The sequence below is a fragment of the Cygnus olor genome, chromosome 7, assembly GCF_009769625.2.
Source record: "Cygnus olor isolate bCygOlo1 chromosome 7, bCygOlo1.pri.v2, whole genome shotgun sequence".
Lineage (NCBI taxonomy): Eukaryota > Metazoa > Chordata > Aves > Anseriformes > Anatidae > Cygnus > Cygnus olor.
The window spans coordinates 26,461,069-26,483,502 of NC_049175.1; the positions used below are offsets into that span (position 1 = coordinate 26,461,069).

The 22,434-nt window shown below is 37.7% G+C and overlaps 1 long non-coding RNA gene across 2 annotated transcripts; it reads right to left on the bottom strand.

Moving 5' to 3' along the window:
* Positions 1-628: 628 nt before the first annotated feature.
* LOC121073447 lies at positions 629-7,131 on the bottom strand. Of its 2 annotated transcripts, XR_005821721.1 has the most exons (4): positions 6,602-7,131; positions 4,949-5,048; positions 3,343-3,498; positions 629-2,511 (listed from the first exon to the last, which is right to left on the bottom strand). It is a non-coding gene; the product is annotated as an uncharacterized LOC121073447 (long non-coding RNA). The 2 variants fall into 2 exon arrangements; XR_005821720.1 differs by lacking the exon at positions 4,949-5,048 and having other exon boundaries at positions 6,602-7,124.
* Positions 7,132-22,434: the final 15,303 nt, after the last annotated feature.

Below are 22,434 nucleotides of genomic sequence, written 5' to 3' on the forward strand. Positions count from 1 at the left end.
TAACCTGTTTTTCTGATACATTTGTCTGGTACTGCAGGAAATCAAACTTATTTATGATCTGTTTTAGTAAATTTGTATTTCACCTCTTCACTTCATGTTAATTGTGATACAAAAATATTGTGGGAGGTGGGCTAAAAACTGACCCATGCATTAACTATTTTGCAGCTATATTAATCAATTCCACAGGTGTGTTATATAAGAAGTATTAGGAGAAAAAAACTTTTTTTAAGGCAGTGGACTTTCATCCCAGACTGATATATGAGGGAGCCTAAGCCATTACCCAGGGGCTTAAAAAAAAAAGAGGGACATTTTAGACCACCAGATAAGCAATAATCTATTCCTCATTTTGGAAGGAAGCTTATCATCAGTTTTTGTGGCCCAGCCTGGTTAAAGCATAATGTGCTGCAGCTGGAAGCTGTAATTTGTTTGATAATCAAACAGATATGATCATCCTTTTTATCAGGCTCAGGACAAGCTCTTTGTAAACATGTGTAAAACTATCTTGTTAACCTTCTTCAGGCTCTTGCCTAATCTTCTCTTCTTGGGTTGTAAACAACAAGAATATGAAATATTTAGTTCTTAGATTTTCATAAGCAGCCTGTTTTAGTATATCAGAGTGAATCTTGATCTACAGCTAATATTTATTGCCAGAGATGTGTTGTGGGTGTCCTTCCCCTGCAATGAGGACAATATTTATCCCACTCCATCAGCACCTTCTGCCTCTCTTCTCCCTCCTTCTATTAGGTTGGGTATAAGCCCCTGCTGTGCAAGGGATCTATAAAGCCTAAGAAAAGGAACTCTGATTTGTTCTTATGTTCTGTCGTTGAGCACTTGTCATAACTCTGATCCCTACAGGACTAAGACTTCCCTCTACTTTACTCTTATTACACTGCCTACCTTATTATACTTTAGTTGTTAATTTATTTTTTCCTCCTGCCAGCTGAGGTCTTTAATTGCTTTACCCAGACACGGTATCTGGGTGTGATAACTAAGGTATGTTCCCTTCTTCCCTTTCTCGTATCTCTTTAAAGCATTTCCTGTTGGAAAAGATGCTTCTCACTTGCTGCGGTTGTTATAGATCTGTGATCTGGATTATTCTAAGCTTTAATGATTAAAATACTGAGCTTTCATTAATACAGAAAATGACAAAATTTCAAAGAAAGCACTTAAGAAAGCACATTACTTCTCTGGAAAGCAGGGTGACGATGGCTGCTTCCCTTTCAGGTACAGAAAAACAAAGACTCGGAAATATCTGTTGTGTCAATGTTATTTTTCAAGTTTTTGACCTGTTCTTTGTCCTTGATTTGACTAGCTTTCCAAGCTAGTAAGAATACTGTACTAATACCTGGCACAGACACCATCTGCATTATGAACACAGTCTTTTTCCTATCAAGATTTGCTTAATTTAGCATAAAATTTAAGTAAATATAAGTATTCTGGAAACTCAAGCAATTGCAGTGTTATTGTAGCCAAAATCATGTGATGTTATAGGCAAACAAAGTGTTAATAGAAGGTATTCCATTGTTAGATGAGCTGATATAATTGGCAAAACAAACATGCTTTTGATTGTACTGGTGTTTCTTCAAGGCTCCTACAAATTCAGGTATTGATTATGATAAAATGCTGTTTCTTAATATTTGCCCTGTCTTTCTTCCTTTGTTTATTTGTATTGGTTCCTCTCTGGAAGCAGATGCTGTCCATTGTCACTCTGCCTTACTTACTGCTTAGCACAGTGGTGTCTGAGGCTCAGGGGCAGCAAGGAGATGCACGTAAAAAGAAAAAGCTTATATTTTGTGTTCCAGTATGCACTCAAAACTTATGCTGTCCCTTGGTTTTCATCCATTTATCTTGGTGTTTTAATTTGTAGGGTTTTCTGGAGGTTTGTTCTGGGGAGTTTTATCTGTTACCTCTAAACCGAAGGGGACTTTTAAACCAGGAGCCAACCTGCCAGGATGGTCCAGACAAACCTGCAAGGCTCATCAGAGAGAACACTTGATTTTCTCTATTCCAGCAGAACATACAACACTTCCTTAGATAACTGCAGCCCTGGGGCTTTCCCTCTGTCCCCTTGCTTGAGTGCGTGCTTTCACACTACTAGAGCACATAAAATGGAGCAACAATGTGTAATAAATATCTAGTAGCCACTTCTGAAGTATTTGCTGGCCAATTTAACAGGCAAGGAATTTAATTAACAGGCAGGGAATGTTCTTACGAGTTCCAAATTTAAAAAAGGCAGATCTGTGGTGGTTTTTTGTTGTTGTTGTTTTTGTTTTGTTTTTTATTAGTCTCCTATGGGACAGCACTGTAATTGTTTCTCTACCATGTGATCTTTAGGGAGGTTTACTTACACAATGTTTGCTAATATCAAACAAAATACAGTGCAGGGAGGTGATACAGTGACAAACGAAGGATATTTTCCTTGGAAATCTTCTACCCCTTCTTTTGTCCAGGGACTCCTTCCCCATCTTCCCATCTGAAGCTGAATTTGGAAAATCTCTTCCAGATCTTCACCTTCAGAACAGAGGACACTCAAGAGTTTAATGATATCTTTTTAGCTGTTTACCAATGGTGTTTGAGTCTGGCTTTTCCTCCAGAGTGGAAGTCAAAAGACAGCTAAAACCTAAGCTTAATACGAAGTCTAAGACAGTTTACAAGTAACCATTGAGAGCAAAGGGAGACTTTAAAGTGTGTATGTATGTAGGTTGGAAAAGAAAGACAATAGGTAGGCATTCTCAGTCTCTGAAACTCCCTCTCTGTAGAGGTCAATGCATTTGAAATTAAATTTTTTGAGGCTCAGATGTTTGTTAGTGGCCCAAGTCCTCCTCTGCTAAACATCAGGGCAGGAGGAGCAAAAGACCATTTTACCTATGTATAATCAAATAACCCTTTTCTACCTATCCAGACTCCAAGAAGCAGTTTTGCTTATCCGTAGGAATATAATAGGAATAAAATATAATATAATTAGTTAGAAACTTTCTTTTGAAAAGATGGATTTAAGATTTTCAAATTGCCTAAAGAATGCAGTGTTTTGCAGAGAATGAGTGCAAACAGAGCAACAGCTCAGCCACTGACACAAATAGTAACTGTCAAAGACAAGTTCACCATCTCAAAAGAGCTGCTAAGTGGATTTTACTCTATAAGAACAAAACATGTTCTTCTTACCCCATCTTCCTCCTCCCCATGCATTGACAGCTTTAGAAACCGAATATACTAATTCCTAGTTCAGTTTCCAACTCTCTGCTGGTAACCTGTGTCTGACATCTCTCTCTTATTTACTCTTCTCCAATAAAAAATGGATGGCTTTTCCCTGCTTTCACACACTGTTTTGGCTGTAGTTCTTACCTGAGAATGCTTCAGGCACTGCCAGACAAGGCCAGAAGTCTCAGCTTCTGATGAAATTAAGACTCATTTTCTTCTGTCATTTAATGTTCATGTGAAAGTTTTGGCCATGATCCTGAGGGCTAGATCTAGAAGATGCTCCATACTTTGGTGCGCAATCTGGGGAAATGATGATATAGATCAAACCTAGGACACCTGGGTGCAGTAAACTCAGCCTTCTTAGCAGGGTTTAGCTCCTCCACTGTGTAGGCATACTGATCGTGCTCTTCAGGCGGGATAGAGCTAAAAATATGGGTAGTTGATGAGACACAATATACTCATATTGGGAGCTCCTATTTTCAGGACAGATTTAATCTGTGTTCATATAAACATTAAGGTAATATTTGCAACACATAGAGACTGATCAATTTTGCCCTAAAGAAAAACATAATTCAAACCAGTTCCAGAAAACTTGGCCTTATGAAATGAGGATTATATTTTAACTAGGTGGATGAAGGATGAGGAGGCATCTTTGACTTCCTGTCAGTAAATAAGGAGATCACCACCCTGTGAGTGAGCTCTGCAAAGATTTCTGTGGTCTTCTTTTCCTGACTTTGAGCTGCAGACCCAGTTTGGTTGTGCTTCATACGCTGGTTAGGGACTGCAGTAGTCTCTGCAGCCAAATGTGAGCCATGTAGGAAGCTAAGCATAAAATCTAGCTTAGACATAAGGCAATGACTTTCTGGAAGAAGGGAACTACAGTGGTTTGGATTTTGTCAATTAATTTTTTTTATTTTTTTTTCAAGTTGGATGACTTGTGTTTGTTTGTTTTTTAGCTTAATAGTAGCAAACAGACTCTAAAAAGGAAGCAAAACTCATTCCACCTGAATTTTTCCTTCTTATTCTTCTCCCTCTTACAGATGGAGTGAGATGGCTTTTGAAAATGTTTTATTTAACTAGCTGCAGTAGAAACACAAATGAAACCAAGCAACTGTCAGTTTTCCAGCAAAGAAAAAAAAATGTCACAGAAACAGCATCAAACTGATAAATGCATTAGTTTGATTACTGTATTTCCACTGTAATAATGGAAAATGATGATAGAATAACAGCAATGAAAATAATTTAGATCTGATTCAAAGATGGATATAGTTGGGGATATTAGAAGATAATTCTAATAAACATGTCTTAAAAAAAATAAAAAGAGAGAGAGATGGATATTTTTATTGTGTCTGTTTTCCATGATTTTTTCATTAAAAATCTAAGTGCCCCCAAAATCCAATATTTCTTTTAGTATATGCTTCCATGGATGCTCTGATCAGCTTCTTAATCCTGAGCAATTCTGTGACACAGCTTGTGCTGCAGCCCCAGCTGTAGCTGTGCTCTCACAGCTGAGGGTTCAGTAAGCTCTGGGAGTGTCACTCTCTTGGTCAAGGTGTTGATGGCCAATATCCTAGGCTGTCATGATATCTGAGAGACGACTACAGCTGTTTGCAGTTTATAGCAAGATCCAGTACTGTGGGATACTGACTAAATAAGTGTTCAGAATACTAGGTTTCTGTGCCTTGAAAAGACCAACAACATGGATGTGAAAAGGAGATCGATTTGAGTTCACTATCAGTTTAGTGATCACATCTTTCAGTGTGCTTTGTGAAAAATATGTCTCCTTAAAGCTTGCAGACCTCTGCTCACAATTGCTAGCTGAGGGTGTGCTTTTGAAGATCTCTGCCCATCTACATTTGGAAGTTAGAAAATAAAATCTCCTGGACTTGAAGAATACTAGTGTTTGGATTTCTTCAGGCACTATGGGACCAGCAAACTTAATGTACCGTCTCTTACAGCTATAAAGCTGGATAGATTTATTCAGCTTCCTAAATGGCCCTATAGGTAGGAGGAAGATCCTAATGATGTATGACAAGACTTTCATTACAAAATAATTTCATTTGCTTCATGTGTGTTAAAGCACCTTATAACAGCACTGGAAATTCAAAAATGGGCTTTAAGCAGGTTTTAAATTAAAATAGATGGGGGATGGGTTATTTCAAGTGTGGAGGTTTTTTATAGCCTAATCCCAAATGCCCTGAATTTTTCTTGAATTGCTGATGTCCTTTATGACAGGAGTGGAGAAAACATTTGCATTAAATACAACTTGTAGTTGTACTTACGTGTAGTATACAGGAAGCAAGTTTAGATAAAGATAGCTTGGAAAAGCATTATACTTAGCTGCAGTACAATTTTTTCAGCATTTTTCAGAATAACCCATAAAAAAGGTGTGTAGCTACTACACCTATTTAACTGAAAGGCAAAGGTGAGTTGCAGGGGATCTGAAAGCTCAAGCTGGAGACTGGGAACAGCAGTCAGGTCTTACAGATGTGAAATGCCAGCTCTGCTGCCTGTTACGTGCTCTGTTAGTGCACATTACTACACCCTGGGATGTGTGCGTGAGCCATAGCACAGTAACGACAGTTAGGATCCCATACCTGGTCCAAAGAACTAATGCCAAACAATTATGTAAACAATAAAGGTTTCTTTAATCCAACCTTACTGAAAGACTGGAAATAAATTAAAGAAAACTGGCTACTTCATGAGATGATGTTTTCTTATACTGGGTTGGTTGTATATAGAAGAGAAAAATTTCAGAAGGAAGTTACTGGCCCATGAATGATCAAGTCAAAACTAACAGTAATGACAGATTTCTCTCTAAACTTTGGACCAAGGCAGTTCTGGAGCATACATGCCATAATAGAGGAAAATGAATCTTTAAAAATGGAGTTCGGTCCATGATGTTGTCTGTAACTGCAGAAACTAGGCTAAGTATGCCAAGAGGTCTTTTCTCTAAGGAATCTTATTAGTTAGCTTTTGGTGTCTGAGCTATATGTAATGTACAAGATCAGCACGGCAAGAAGAAGCAAGCCTCAATAAGTCATTCTGGGGTTCCTGATTATGGCATGTAAAATGTTATGAAAGACAATGGTGAAAAGACAGAAAACTCTTCAGAGTCATGCATGTTTAGATCTTGACTCTGCTACAACTTCTTGACTTTGTGCTTTTGCAATTCCAAACTACCCCTTAACCAATATGAACTTCAGTCTCCTTGGAAATGAGGAGGAATTATGCTGAATAGTGCTTGAAGAGCAATCCAGGACAGACCTAGGAAGATGATGTCGGTTATAATGAAGCTGGCAAGTTGCTGCATCATCAGTCCCACGATTGCTGGAGTGTTATTTTTGCTTAATTAAAAATAGCAGTCAACAAGCAGTAATTATCTGTCTTTCAGTGAGCTTACACCAAGCTGTTCCAGCCATCCTGAACAGGTTTAATCGAAATGGCAGCATTGCTCCCTCTGCTGTCCCTCTTTCAAGGACATCTCTTACATCAATAAGTTCCCGCTTATGACGTCACTTTGCATCCTGAGAGATGCAGCAAAGGATGATGAAGACAGGGAGCTGAAGATGAAAGGTGTTTTGTGTGGAACTTCTCTTCGGTGCCTTATCAGGCCTGGGTCTTCATCAACATGAGGACAAGCTGTTTAAAAGTCTCAGCTTGGAATGACCCGCTTTGGCAAAGGGCTAGGGATTTACAACACTGAACATGCAAAAAGTCAGGGGCTCACCAAAGCCCTTCCACTCTCTTAAACAGGCTGCACTGCTTTCTTCTCATAACCTCATGTTGGCTTATCTGGACAGGAAATAATAATCTCAAATAATAATCGCCAATAATGTAATTATGAAGGGTATTTTGTTACTATAGTCAGGCTTTCCAGGTATCTTATCAAAATGCTCATTGATCTAACAATCTGGGAATGAGTCTATTCACATGGCAGTCTAACATGCAATCATATCTTTATAATTTATTAAATAAATTGTTTTAGCTTAATCTCTATTTCTTAATTAACAAAAAACTACATTACCCTGTATGATTAAGAAGAAACTGGAATCGACTTACCCATAATTCATTTATGTATGTCACGGAGCTCCCTAGGAGGCCTAGTAAAGGAAGAGGTTGCCTGTTGCCATTCTGTTTGCATTACACAATTTGGTCTAATTTAGAAAGTCTCAAATGCTACCTTAGTGATACATCTGCTTTCAAGAATTTTCATGTGTAGCTAGCATATTTCTGTGTAAAAATGGCAACAACGTTATGTAGACACTGGCCATAGTCTCAAGTACACTAAAAAATCAATTGAGAGCTGCTCTGATTCACCCTGTAACACCTCATAGAAGTTCTGACTATCAGCAAAAAGCTGATGTTGTAGAACGTTTTCTGATCTCAGACTAAAAGCTCGAAGGAAGTGGCATCCAGTATAACTCCAAAGACAATATTTGTAAATTACAGATGATTTATTCTGAATCAAAACAAAAATAACACAAAATTAGACCAGGATCGGTCCTGATCTGTACAGGTAGTCAGTGTTGGAGCTGAGACTTAGTTCAAAACCCTTGAAAGAAAATTATAAAATAGTAAGCTGAGCCTCAGCTTCAGGCTAGGACAAATATTCATAGGTGAGCTTCAGTTCTGCCTGAGATCATCTCTTTCTTGGGTAGTTTGACTGGCAAGATAACCTTCTTTTCTCAGTGAATAAAAGTAATATTTTTCTCATCAAACCAAAAAAGGAGTATGCTTTGAATCAAAAGTCTTTTTTTTTTTTTTAGATATTCTCTATTCTAAAAATAAAAACATTTGTATTGAAATTTCAAGTCCAAAAGAAATATTTTACTTATAATAAAATGGAATAAATCTACTTTTTAATATTCTGATTTTTATAATTTATTAAATATTTGCTTAAAATTAAAGCTTTTTCTCTACTGAGTCAGTGAACCAGTCACACCTGTCACTCTACTATTTACAATGTTAGATTTATTTTTTTTTTTCAGATTTTCAGTTATTTTTCACTTTGCTTTTTATTTTCCTGTGGAGTGAGTTTGCCAGTCATGACAGGATTTGATAACATATTTTGCTGAAGCTGAAACTGATTTCTTTTTTTAAAATAATAATATATTCAGATATTTTTTAAAAAATAAATAAATGCAAAAATAAGAATTTAAAAGTTTCATGTATCTGACCCACCTGTGGCTGAAAGGAAGAGAGTTTCATCCAGATATCAGCCAAAGACTCCCAGTGTCATTGAAGTAAATCAAAGGGAGCCTTGAAAAGCCAGCAGGCAAAGCTGGACATCTTTTCAGGCCATATGAATGTCTGGCTCAAAAAGAACTCATGGAAATGAATAGTTCATATTCTGAAGGTAACATACATTTAAAGAAAATGAAATCTTGGTTAAAACACTTTTTGAATCATGTTGAAGTGTTCATTGTAAACTCAAAAGGTCTTTTTTGATTTACTTGGCTCAATTTCTGAACTTTTTTTCCTTTCGCTAATGGCAACTCATCGATCATTGGAGCTGTAATCAGATTTTACAGAAGGCCATGGGCATCATTTTCAATCACTTAAACTTTGCCAGCCTGCCTCCATTTCTTATGAATCAGGGGATTATTGCCAAAGGATTTTTCCTCTTTAAATAAATTAGCAAATGTTGATCACATCTTTCTTCTTACACCTGGCCCATTTATTATCAATTAACCATTTTTCTGCTTGACAGACTCACAAGAAGTTGTCACATTCACCTCTAGCTTCATCTCCTACAAAATTCTCTATGTCAGAGCTTCAAAAATGAATGTCTAAATGCCTTTGAATTCAATAACAGACATTTGCCTAAACAATGAATGCAGTAGCAGACTGGCATGAGTGAACAATCTGAATTCAGAACTAGAGACAGTGAACCTGTATCATCATTCCAACAATCTTGTTATCAGTAGTTGTAGCAGTAGTTTGTTATTAGCTGATTTAAATGCAATTTAAATGCTTTGCTTACACCTTTGAGTCAGAATAAACATATCTCTGGAAAATTACCATTACAGTCTTTGTTCCCAAGTCAGTATAATTTCATGCTACTATTACTTTCAGATTTGCTGCAAAATCACAGTTAACCCATCAGTGGCTGCTTGCATGCGATGCTCGTGTAATGCTTATAACATTGAGGTTGTCATACCTCCTTTAACAAATCAGAAAAAAAAAAAAAAAAAAACATAGTTAAAGTAGTGCTGTCAGATGAGACTGTCTCTCTCTGTCAAATGGCTGATACTGGAATTGTCCGTACAAATGATCATGACCTGGGAGAAGTAGTCATTTTATTCATTCAGTAAGATCAGGTAATAGTGAAGCTGAAAAGAGGAGCAAAACAGATGTACAAAGAAGCACTTTCAAAAATACAATGGCAGCTGACTGTCTTTCCTCTTAGCATATGTAAGTGACCCCAACATGGTCCAAAACCTTGCTGAGATTTAGTCATTGGTCAGTTTTGCCCAGTTTTAGTGGTTACATTTTTCTCAGTCTTATCTCTGATTCAGTAGAGTGATGGCACAGAATTAGGTGAATAATATTGCTCAGAAACAGCAAGATAACATCTCTGTTGATTGAAGACAAAACTGTTGGGAAAGATATTTTGTTATATTCTCTATCCATAGCTATTTGTGTCTTTTTAAAGCCCTCCTTCCTCTTCCAGCCATGGGTCAGTGCCTGGGTAAGGTACCTACCAAAGAAGGCAAGCAGAGGTAGGCTTATCTTCAAGTCTTATCTTTGATATATTGTGTTCAATAATTTCCATTCAGATTCTGAGATAAAAGACTGTATTTAAGCATTCTGAATAGAGATCACTCATTAAATCAGGTCTGAATTCCCCCCAGTTCTACAGGAACAGATAAATTTCTGCCCTGAAAAATTAAACTTGGTCTTGATTATATCTGGTTACTCCAGGAAAATTGCAGTTAGTTATTTTTTTTTGTGTGTGGTTTTTGTTGTTGTTGTTTGTTTGTTTGTTTGTTTTTAATTCATTAATCAACAAGCACAACCAAAAATCAATTATTTTGCCTTTCCAATAGGTAGTCTCTCTAGTCAAATCCACATATGCTATCCTTTTAAGCCACATTATGAATAAAATATCAAAATGATTACACAAAATACTTCTTGTCAACAGATATGTCTTTAAAGAATTTGAATCAGATGGCCTTTGCACTAGTGAAATGAGAAAGTAAGGCAGTCAGCCAAGACATGGCTTTTTTTTTTTTTTTTCTTTTGTTGGTATGTGTAGAATTATGATTGCACAGGTAGAATATCAGCTATGAGTGTCAAGGTGATCAGTCACACAATCAAATGCAGGATCATTCTTTCCTATAAATGTATTAAAAGAAAATCAGTTGCATGGATTTGGCTTTCAACAGAGCAGCAGGCTGAGTTCTATCCATAACAAATCAGCTCACACTTTGGGGGAAACTACAAATCACTCCCACAACATTATTCATTGGATTGTCCTTTGCATCCCTCCAAGGAAGACCTAGTTTGAATTCTTATGTATTCACTCTTCTGTTAGACTAGAAGCAGCAGTGAAGGAGGCTGGGGGGAGAAGGGAAGAAAGGAGGATCCAAATCTCCTTGGAAGGACAGCTTGAATTTTATTTTATTTTATTTTATTTTTTTTTAAGGGAAGAAGGTGGCAGGTTTTTTGTTGTTGTTGTTGTTTTCTTGTTTCTTTGTTTGTTTGTTTTGTCATGGTGGACAACAATTGTAATAGAATTAATGGTGGATTATCCTATTTTAGGTTTTTTGAATTTATTATGATTTAGTTGGAAATCTCTGCTATCACTGTGAATTTATCATTTGTATTGTTAAGTCTTATCTTGTATTAGTGGTGGTGTATAAAACTCCTCAGTGAATTGGGGACCAGTTGCAATAAACACTAGACAGCACTATGTAGAAAACTGTAGTAAGTATTCAGTAGGCAATGGGGATGTTCAATGCTCATTCAGTGCCTTAGGAGAGAGAATCCAAGCCATTTAAAAATTCTTCCCAAAGCAATGGCTGCCTAGAAATATGTATGGCTTCACCTTGGCTCTGGTGCATCATTCCCTGAAAGCATAGCATGCAGGACCAGGTGGTGACACCGCAAGCAGGGGACTCCTTGGGCAGTAGAATGGGCTGCTGAGCAATTGGTCTCTGGGAAGGATGAGGCTCCTTTGCTGTGGCACAACTCCATAAATTTTTGCTTGCTGCTGAGGCCCGGGGCGTGCAGATCTGTGGCTGTGCTGAATGTGTCTTCTCTCTGTCTTGCTCATCTCACTTTCAGGAGAGCTGCAGAAACAGGCAGCACAGCTCTCTGTGTCTCAAATTCCAAACCTCCACCTCAGCCCTCCTTCCTCCTTCTTCCTCTCTGCTTCCCTGGATAGGAGTGGGCTGGCATTTCCTTTAGGTCTGAGGAGTAGCATTCATTTTTACTTCCACTGTTGAGAAAAACTTGAGCTGGCTCTGCAAACCTTGCACTGTCTATTGCAGGGACAGTTGTAACTGCTACAGATTTGGGCTCCAGGTAGACCCTGAAGTGAATGCAGCAAGATTTGAATTTCAGGGACTCAGAGGATGGACTTGCCTTCCAATTGTCTGCCTTTGTTATGAGGGTGATGATGTCTGGCAGAAAAGCAGAGTGGGCAGCTGTCAGCACTTCTCTCTCATTGTTGTAGTGCCAGTGGCTAAAAGTTCCAAGTCTAAATTCAAATGTACATCAGCTACTTTCCAAAAGACTTTAGGTCAAGTTATTGCATGTAATTTAGTGCTTTCTTAAACCATATATCTAATGTGCTTTTCAGGTCCTAACCTCAGGTCCATGGTTCTCAGGAGGCAACCTGTTTCCAGTAAATCTGCTGGCTGAGAAGCCTCAACTCAGTCCACAACTTGCAACAGAGATCTCAGCAGTAACCACCAAGAGGATGATTTGAAATAGTCACTGTCCCATAAAGAATGTATGAAATGGAAGGTGGGAAATAAAAATCTTCTTCAGTTTTCTCTTTAGCATGCGACCATAATTTTCCAAGTGGTTCAAATAACTTGTAAAGCAAAGATCTTGCACTTCAGATTAATGACTTGATGCAGATAGTAAACAAAATGAGTAAACCAATAAGCAACTTGTGGAAGAGGATCTGACCCATCAAATATGTGCCATCTGCACATAGGATGCAGCTTCAACATTATTTTCTCATTAACTCTCCTTGCAACCTCAATGAGTATGAGGCTAGAGCAAAAACATTGTTGACTGACACAAGGAGACTATGGGTTCAATTATTCAGCAATGCTCTCTATGAACTTCTGGAACTGGAACTTTATGGAAGTAACTGATAAATCTAATATTGTTAACGTAAATACATGACATAAATCCACACGCAGAAGATGATCTCCATCAAGCATCAAAATCATCAAAATATCAAGTTTCTTCCAGATGGTTGCCGATTCATCAGGAAAAATTGTACCATCAGAAAATCAGGCTACCACTCCACATTGATAAAGTATTGCAAAAAAAGGAAGACAATTAAATGTCAAACTGCCTCAAAAGGTCAGTTTGTTGGAACAGCAGATTTAAATGACATATCTAGATTTGGGAATATCAGAATGTTTAATATATATATATATTATTTTTTTTTTGGAAAACTGTTTTGTCATTTCCAAACTTATCTTTTTACATTTGAATTTACCAGCTTTGTACAGATACTTTAATTTTGATACCCACACACATATGCATACCCACAAATAAGAAAGAGAAAAGTTTATTTCTACTTGTTCAAAACATTCAAGGAGATAAAATGGTGATAGCCCAGAATGTTTCAAGGAACAAAAATTTCAGTTTCTACTTTAACATAGAATTGGAGCTCGTAATCTACAACAAAAGAAGACCTCATATGACCTACTGTAATTCACTGGCATTAAAACCAGAGGTGTTAAATTCATCTTGTGGTAAAGCCTTTCCCCAAAATCTTTAGATCTAAAAGCCAAATGGAGTATACCAAAAGTTAACTTTAATTTGATACAGTCCTGCCTTTGAAGACACAAACAGGTGAAATTCGGTCTGCTTGAGTCTGTCCACATTTCCTACTAAACAAGTAGGAAATGCCTCGTGATACAAAAATGTCCATGTAGCAGTGTAATAGAAATACTTGACTGGATAATTTACTTAAAGCTGGAATTGCTTCTCAATTTAATCTTTTTCTGTTGATTTCCATGAAACATCTGGGAATCTAAATTTTTCTCCCAGGGCATTGAAACAAAATCGATTTCCTACTGTTTTGACTGAACTAATATAATGTTGTGATTAGTTAAAAGTCTTTTAGAGGAAAGAGATGAAAGAGAAATAGATTGAGAGCATTCTGGCATCTATAGGAGTTAATACAAACTTCAAATACAAAGCTTCCCCTTACTGTGATTCCTCATTGAATTCTGTATAAAGCAGGTTGTAACCTTTCTTCCAGCATCTGATGGAAATATATTGTTTCATTGTCCTGCCTTCAAGATCAAGACACCCACCTTCTGTTCCATGATTCAACAGTGAGTAACAAGGGGAATGAGTTATGAAGTCACAGGAGCTGGCTTGACTAATGAATTTTGTCATTGTTGTCAAAGTGCTCCTTTGAATGCTCAGTGGGAGTGGGAGAGGGGTGTGAGAGGAGGAAGGAAAAAGAAAACCACAAGTGAAACAATATTTGCTTGATGAGAAATCAAAATTGTTTTATATTCCATATGGCAGGCATGTTTAAGCTAGGTTATGTGGACTAATATGTTACTGCTTTAGAAATGAGAAATCATAAAGGTCCTGGACAGTCCAGTGCAGGGAAAAAGTAAACAGATAACAATACCAGTTTCTAATATGAATGAAAAAGAAAAAACAAACAAACAAACAAACAAAAGCTTTATAGGCAAACAAACTCTGGTTGCCTAACCTATACAACTTTTTAGGCACGTACATGGCCAATAATACTTGTCAGGAGAAGGTTTTCTCTTCTCCAGTTCATAAAGGTGTTATGAGTAGTGAAGAGACATCTTTGTAATAGTAAAAGTGAAGGACAGGATAGTCTGTTCAGTCCACTACCAGTCATGATTCATGCATTTAAATCCTATTTTATTAGCATAAATTAGAGGAGAGACTGTACTCCCAGGATGCTGCTCCTAACAGTCTCAAATGTTTCTCAGAATGGTTTCAGCTTCTGGAGGCCAATGTTTTATTAAGGTACAGATAAAAGTGAAGTGACCTTGACTGAAACTTTCCTGCTTTGCCCAGCTTACAGGTAACCCCACACATATGGACTCACAGCTTCAGATGCATTAATGCAGACAGACCAACCGATGCCAACCCCCACAGCATCGGCTCCAAAAGTCTGTCACTAGGCCATCCTAGGGATTCCCACAGGGATCCTGCAAAGTCTGGTACGATAGGAAGACTTCCAGGCCACGTACAGAATAATTAGAAGGTCTGCAGGATCCTGTCTTTAGTGATTGTAATACATTTTGTTGGAGACTAACACTAACTAACACTGAATGTTAGTTGCAGTTCTCTTTGGGTAGGTGCTGGTGTGTATTAAAAAAAAAAAAAAAATGTTGCCTCTTTTTTGCTATCCCTTTGTGGTAAAATAGCTTTAAGAAATAGTGAAGACAAAGAGGATTGTTAATTTAATGCTCCTGGGCACACATAGGTAAGAAAGATAGGTATCTTCAACACCATAATAATGCAACAATCCCTGAAGATCTAAATCTACATTTTGAATTTCCAAAGTTGAGTTGGATTTGCCTGTTTTCCCACTTTTTAACTTGGAGAACAGAGAACTGGAGATGTATGGTCAACTTTTTCCTATCTCAGAAGTTCAAATGAGTGACGATGCTCAAATGCAGTACATGTCTCATTACTGGTCAACATCTTTCTTCTAAGTTTTGTGTGAGTGCTGCCCAAGCAGTAACAGTCCGTGTCCCCCCCCCCCGCCCTTTTTTTTTTAAAGGGAGGAAGAGAGCAATGTGAATCAAAGCAATATCAAAGCAATTCAGAGTGGATTTCCCCATCCACATAACAGAAACATATCAGGCAGGTCTCTGACAGCAAATCACAGCAGCAGATTGAGATTTTTCACATTTGTCCTTACTCTTATACATCAAATATGTTTAATAATAATAATAAAAACATTAGAGATCTTGCCATTCAAGTTCATATCCTGCTAAGTACATTCATTTTCCTACGAAAAGTGATGAGGACACTTATTGGTGTGCTGAAATGAAGAACTGATTTTTAGTCCAATACACACACTTACAAATCAAAGTAAAAATCAGCTCAGATAACATTTAATTGGGGAAGGTTTTTACTGAAACAAACAGAAAAACATTTTTTTTTCTGTATTGTACAAAATGTTCTGTTCAATCTGAAATGTATTTTTCTTATTCTATGTTTGCATGAAAAGAAAAAAAAAAATAATATCTGGGGCCTGTTAATAATCCATTTGAGTTCTTTTACCTGGTAACTCTGTGGGTAATACAACTACACTGTAAAATGTATTCTTAGGTTTAATCCCTCCCCACCCCCAACTTGGAATGCTATGAACAGGAGGGTATCAAATGTGATACTTTTTATTTATAGTACACAATCTAGTTCTGAGTCCAATTTGAAAACTCATGACAAGGCAAAGGCTTCTTCCAAAATAAAACTGGAAGAACCCATCTGTAACAAGAAAATCATGCAGGTGGGTTGAAAACCTTGTCCTTAAATTGCTATGGTTTCAAAATCTGTTATGTCTTTGCAAGCTGACACTTCAAATTCCTATTAATAATCAGAGTATATATTATATAGTTATTAAGGGCTAGACCTATCCTGCATGAGACCTTTTGAGGGACCAGACAAGGCCTCAAACAACTCATTTTCTGGATTAGAATCCACACCTCTTTCTATATACCCTGTGACCATGTGATGCAGTCCTAAGCAATCCTTTTCTTTTACAGTGAAAGGTATCTATTTTCAAGGGTGTTCCTAAATTAAGCACGGAGAGTTTCTTCAAGCTGAACCCCATAGCCAGGTACTCAGCACATTACAACTAAATCAACATATTGTCTGTTATGTTTATGGATTGACCATTCTCTTGAGGGAAAATCTTTTTTCAACATCAGATTCTTGTCTGTTCTGTCCTGTTGAATCAGACCATACAAGTCTTCAAACTTACTAATACGAGTGTCTTTCCTATGAAATCCCCACTAATACTCACTGAACAGAGAGAGGTTGTCTTTTTACCAACTTTCCCAAAAAGCACTGCTCAAGCCAGTAATTTGGTAGTTGGGGATTTTCTTTCTCCTTGGAGGAGGGTTTATTTTTGCCATCATGACAAGTTAACTCCTGAGACAGATATTGACCCAGAAATTCCTGCAGATGTGCTCCAATTTAAACTAGATCTTTGGCTGATATAAATTCACATACTTCCTGCTAAGCTTGAGGAGCAGCAAGGGCAACAAATCTGGAGTAGAACTAGTTCTCACCCTTCTTAGTGAGTGAAGAATTGTTCTCTACAGTGACTTCTGTAAAGTTTTAACTACAGCCATTCTTCAATGTTTGTTTTGTGCTAAGACCAGTTTGATTTTTTCCTTCAACACCCTCATTGATCAGACACAGCATTGCTTTTAATTAAGTCTTGTACCTGCTAGAGATAAGTTGTAAGTGTAGCATTTTTTGTTATTTCTCCTGATGAGGTGCAAACGTATGGGATTTGGAAACAACCATAAGGACAGAAAAGTGCAGAGATATGCTTGAATGCTGAAGGAGCAGAAAGAGAGAAGGTCAAGAAAGAATTTCCTTTCCAAAGTTCACTACAATATATATTTTCCTTTTGTGACTGCCTTTTTCTCTAGCTGATGCTTACCTTCCTTCCATGTATCACTGTTTTAACTTGTTTCTTAAGGCCCTAGGATTTTAACAGTAGCTTGCTCTGTTTCTATGATGCTCTGGGTTTGTTTGGTTTCTTTGGGGATATATTCTTTTTCAGTTGTGATATTTCAACAAAATTCTCAATTTGCTGTAGTATGTATTTGCCTGTGTGAAGTACATCTGCTTCATTGCTGGACACAACTGGAGTGTTTGGGTTTTGTAGGCTTATCTGAAAAGATATCACATCCATGTGTGAACTTGCTAACTCAGTTTGGTTTCTTCTGTGCTTATTTTCCCATATAATATACACAGCAGTCATGTACTGTCGTTACCCTTTGTATACTTTCTCTACAAAGTGTAAGAGAAAATTAAAAGTTCCTGCTCAGTGGAATTGCTATTTTCATTGTGTGTTGCTTCCGCATACAAAACCCAAAGGATCCAAATGAAGGTGAGCAAAAGAGAGATGACATTCTCTCTGCTCTTCCTTGACTGACCTACAACCCTAGCACAGATGCTCAACATTCAAGTACCCTTTGTTGTCTGCTAGCTTCAACAGCTGGCAAGGGATAATGATGATTTGCTTTCTCTATCATGCTATTATATAGAAGTTTCTGCAGGGTGGGAGAGAAGGGTTTTTCTCAAATCATTAAGTCCTGTGGAGCCTTTAAGATTTTTCATCTCTGCTGAAAAACAGAAACAGTTTTGAACAGAAGGGAATTCTTCATATCATTTGCCCCATTTCCAGTGAGTACACTAGAGGTTTTCTCAGTAGGACCATTTGTAAACATCAAGCATAATCATATTTCAAAGAAGACATGGTTTGGCAGCACAGACCAACTACCTTAATGTTTTCAGTAGGATACCCAAATCACTTTGTTTTGTGTGACAACATTACAATTCCTTTGTTCTCTGGCAACATTTATCTACCAGAGGGTATGTGGGAGAGCTTCAGAAGTATCTTATCTCAATTTATATTTAGGGTCTTGAAATTCTTCTTCATTAAAAACTGCATTGATCTTCTGGATGTAATTACATCTGTCTTCCTGTAATTATTAATTTCTTAATAGCTTTATGAAGGGCTTCTTATTCCATCTTAAGTGCCGTTTGGATGCCCTTTTTCCTCTTACACAGATTGAATCAGTAATAATAAAGCTTACAGAAGTTCAGCAAGTGCTCTAGAGATATTGCATGTGGTGATCGCTTCACTCACCTGTGAAATGCAGCCCTCTCTGGAGTGGAAGGCACTGAATATTTTAACAGGATCTTGTGAGTATAGCATGACTCTATGAAAGAACCAAATTAAAAAGTATGAATAAGCAACTCACATTTGTACAAAACTTCTGCGTCAAAGTTTTTAGATTTCTTTTTCCCCATCTGTGGAAATGTAGAGTAGAGGCTCCTTCTCAGGAGTAGGATCCTTTCCTCACAATCTAATATCTCGATGACATGTCTCATCTTGGGCATCCAAAAATTGAGACATTTATCTATATTTGTCTTTGAACTACAGTGACCAGGTGAAATTGTTGATTTTATATAGCCATTAAAATTCATTCTTCTCTGACGGGAAAGACCACCATACAGAGCCACTTGGCATTCAAAAGTGTCCATTGCTTCTCTTATTAAACTGTCAATACCCTGATGCAAGTGTTTTTTGTTAACCCATAAGTGACCATCTATTACCATGTCATGTAAAAGTTCTTTAGGGAGCCCAGAGGATTATCATAAATGTTCAGCATCATTTCATAGAGAAACACTTATGTATTGATGTAGGGGGTGCCTTGCTTTCTTTTTGCTCCCTTCTCTCTCTCCTGTTTTTCATCTTCTCATATTGATAACTACTGATTTGCCCTTCTGCCTGTTGCTTCTCAAGAGATGAAAGAGGTCAGAAAATCTGTGAAATTTCCTTCCCCTATGTGGGCATAATGTGTCTCTAGTCTCTGAGGAAAGACAACGTTTTCTCTTCTCAGAGGTGACTTCCCTCAGTCCCTTGCTTTCATCAAGAGGGTAATTCCAGTTGCTGGCAGGCACAGACACAACTGGCAAATACGTTGTGCTGTGTCCAAAATCCTTACCTCAGGCAACAAAGAGGAGGAGAGCCTCACATCTTGCTGATGCCTGGCTACAGAAAACGTGTGATTAAACTGAAGTGACACAGCTCCTGTGCCATGGCACTCCCTTTGCAGAAAGGTGTCCTTGGCTTCAAGTGGGCAGCTTGGATGTACTGTCACAGGCATTGGGAAACCTCAGAGAAGAAAGTAAAGTCTGAAACAGAGAAGGCAGTAATCAGCTCTGGGTTAGTCTGCATACATCTGGTTTCAGGGAGATGATTAATGTTACATTTTAGATCATGGTAGCGCACGTAAGCTCTGACCATGATTGCGCTAACCTTCCTGCTGAGAACAGATGTTTGCCATCAGTGAAGGTTTAATGGGTATTCCAGTCCTTGGTCTCACTGTTAAATCTTCATTTGGGATGGCACTTCCTAAGATTTAGACTTCTCAAAACTGTCTTTTCCTAATAGCTCCCCTCCACCTTTTTCTATGAAGGGCACTTAAAATCAAGATGATAACCCATGACCATCACAACTTTGTAATTTATCAGAGCCAATAACACAGGACTTAGTGCCAGCAGGATAGACAGGTAACATCAATAGAGCTACATTTATTTGAAGTGAGTTAGATCTCAAAACACTAACTATTTGCAGCTGCACAGGTCCCAGCAATATTCCAGAGAAACTGGCCCTGCTGCCTGGTGCTGAACACCACAGTGCACCAGTGAGCTTACACACAGTGTTTGCAGCCTCACCACAAGCCTGGGTAGCTCTATGGTACAAAACCATTACTACTGTCCAAGCTAGGCACAAAAGTAGAAAGCAACTGTCTCTGTTGTCCAGCCCACTGTCCCATTTTGAAATGCAGCTAACGTATATCTGTATAATAAATACCAACTTTAGTGCTTTGAACCAGTTCGAAAAGACCGGTGTCAAAAAAATCTTTGAAAGTTTCTTTCTTCTTTATGCTGTGATAATTACAGAAAGTCATGCCAAAACCTACACACAAAGGAAAAAGGAGAATGGCAGCACAAATATTCTTTGACAGTTCTGCATCTGCCAGGGGACAAATGAATTTCCTTTCTCATCCCTACAGCACTTAAACAGGACTGTTGCCTTGCTTTTGTTTAGCTTCCCCTGATGATAACAGTTAGGTTTTAGTCTGACTCTGATATAATTTCCAGTGATATGCTTTCTCCTTGTTGTACTTGTATGGAATGTAAAGTCCTGCTCATCTACTGATCCATGGAACAGTTCAAAGACAGGTTTCTTCTGCTGTCCCAATGGCTCCCACTCAAGTGACAGATCATGGTTACTTCTCAGGACCCGTTACTTTTTTTTTTTTCTTGTTTGTTTGTTTGTTTTTCCCAGAGAGATGCTAGGCTCTTTGTCCATTCTCTAAATATATACAAATCACTTTAAGGAAGCAGCACATAGGTGAGCATGAAGTAAGACATCCTGCCTTTTGGGAAGTCTTATTAACTTGCATGAACAGCAGCTACTCAGCATCCAAGTTCGGAGTGCACACAGGGAGAGCTTATGTCTGCCTGCAAAAAGGCTTTCACTTTATTACCAATTCACAGCTGGATCCTGTCTTACAGAAGCTTATGGTCTTTTGGCATGGATTCAGATGGGAGTTATACCAGTGTTTTTTGGTGCTAAGTTGTCCAGGAGAATTGGCAGTAATTTTGATACGTACATCATCTTGTTAAGAACTAGATTAGGAACCCATCCTTGCAATGTTCTGCTCCTCCCCACCGACCATCACTCAAGTGGCAGGGATTAACTCTTTTTGAACTATTCCAATAAATTACAAGATATTTTTTGTTAATTTTTGTTGTTGTTGTTATTGTTTTCTTTTCTTTCTTTCTTTCTTTCTTTCTTTCTTTCTTTCTTTCTTATGGAGGATCATTACGCAACATCAGTAAATAATGTGAGGCTGTTGTTCAATTTTGAATATTGAATTTTTGTATGTAGCTTTTATTTTTTTATTTTATTTTTATCTTAGAATACATATAATATTGTTTCACTGGGGAGTAAGGTTCTTTAAATAGCAAAGACCGACACTTGGGTTGACATTCAAAAATATATATTTCTTTGTTTTGTCTCATGTATACCAATATATTTCCCTAAAAAAAAATAGATGTTTTCTTCTGGTTAGATGCAGTGTATGGCATTGTTTTCACCATATATTTAGATGACAGTCTGTTCCCATGTGTTTGAAAACAAAAGGAGTCTCGACTCAATACAATTCACTTACTTGTAAGCATTTTACAGAGCTCAGTGTGAGAAACAGAAGGCTTGAAAGAGTGTCCCTTGCCCAAACAGGTTTCAGTTGAAGCACAAGACAGGGAGTAGCAGAGAGATGTGGACTTTAGGCACAAAGTATCAAAGTAGCACTGTTCCCAAATCTGTCTGGCATTTAAAAGCTTCTGTCTATCCCCAGATGAGAGTAAGTTATCTGCCTGGTCACATCAGCTCTGGTGCAGTATTGTAGCACTGGACCTGGATTCAGGATTCTGAATTCTGGTGATGGTTCTTTCATTGATCTGTGGTGTTTACAAGTACCCCACCTCACCCAAAACCTTATTCTGCCTAGTCTTCCTGAACTCCAAAAGGGAAGGACTGAGCAGCACTCTTATAAATGTGCCAGCAGGAAGGGTTTTAAGGTAATGACATTTACTTTCCTTCTGATCATGACTAAACCCAGAAAACCCTGGAGAGAAACTGAGGAAATGATGTTATGCTTGGATGGGCTTAAAAATGCAAAAAAATAAAAATAAAATTAAAAAAAAGCTATTTCAGAATGCAATGTTACATTTCAAATTTGCAGAACATACGCCTAGAATTCAGTTTGAAATAAAAAATCTAAGAAGCTTCGTTACATATTTTCATTATACATTACCAAATGTTCTCCTGACCCAATCTTCCAGTGAAATCTCAGAGGAATAGATAGAGCATGGGGTATTTCCATGCGGACACAAATTCTATTCCCACAGAACCCATTTTGCAATTGCTACCTTATATCATCTATGTTTTTCTTGAGAAGAACTAATCTAATCACAGGGCTTAGATTGACATGATCTGTAAGTATTGTCATAATAATAATAGCAACTAGTAGGACTGCATCTAGTGCCTCTGCTTGTTTAGCTATACAGTTCTTTAACATGTTTTAATCCTATTGTTGCTGCTTTAACACTTAAGAATGTTAGAAGGTAAAATCTGCAACTAAATATTTCCCAGCCCCAAAATAGACTCCACAAAGTGAAACAGTAACCCTGGAAATCATCATTCAGATCATTCTTCAG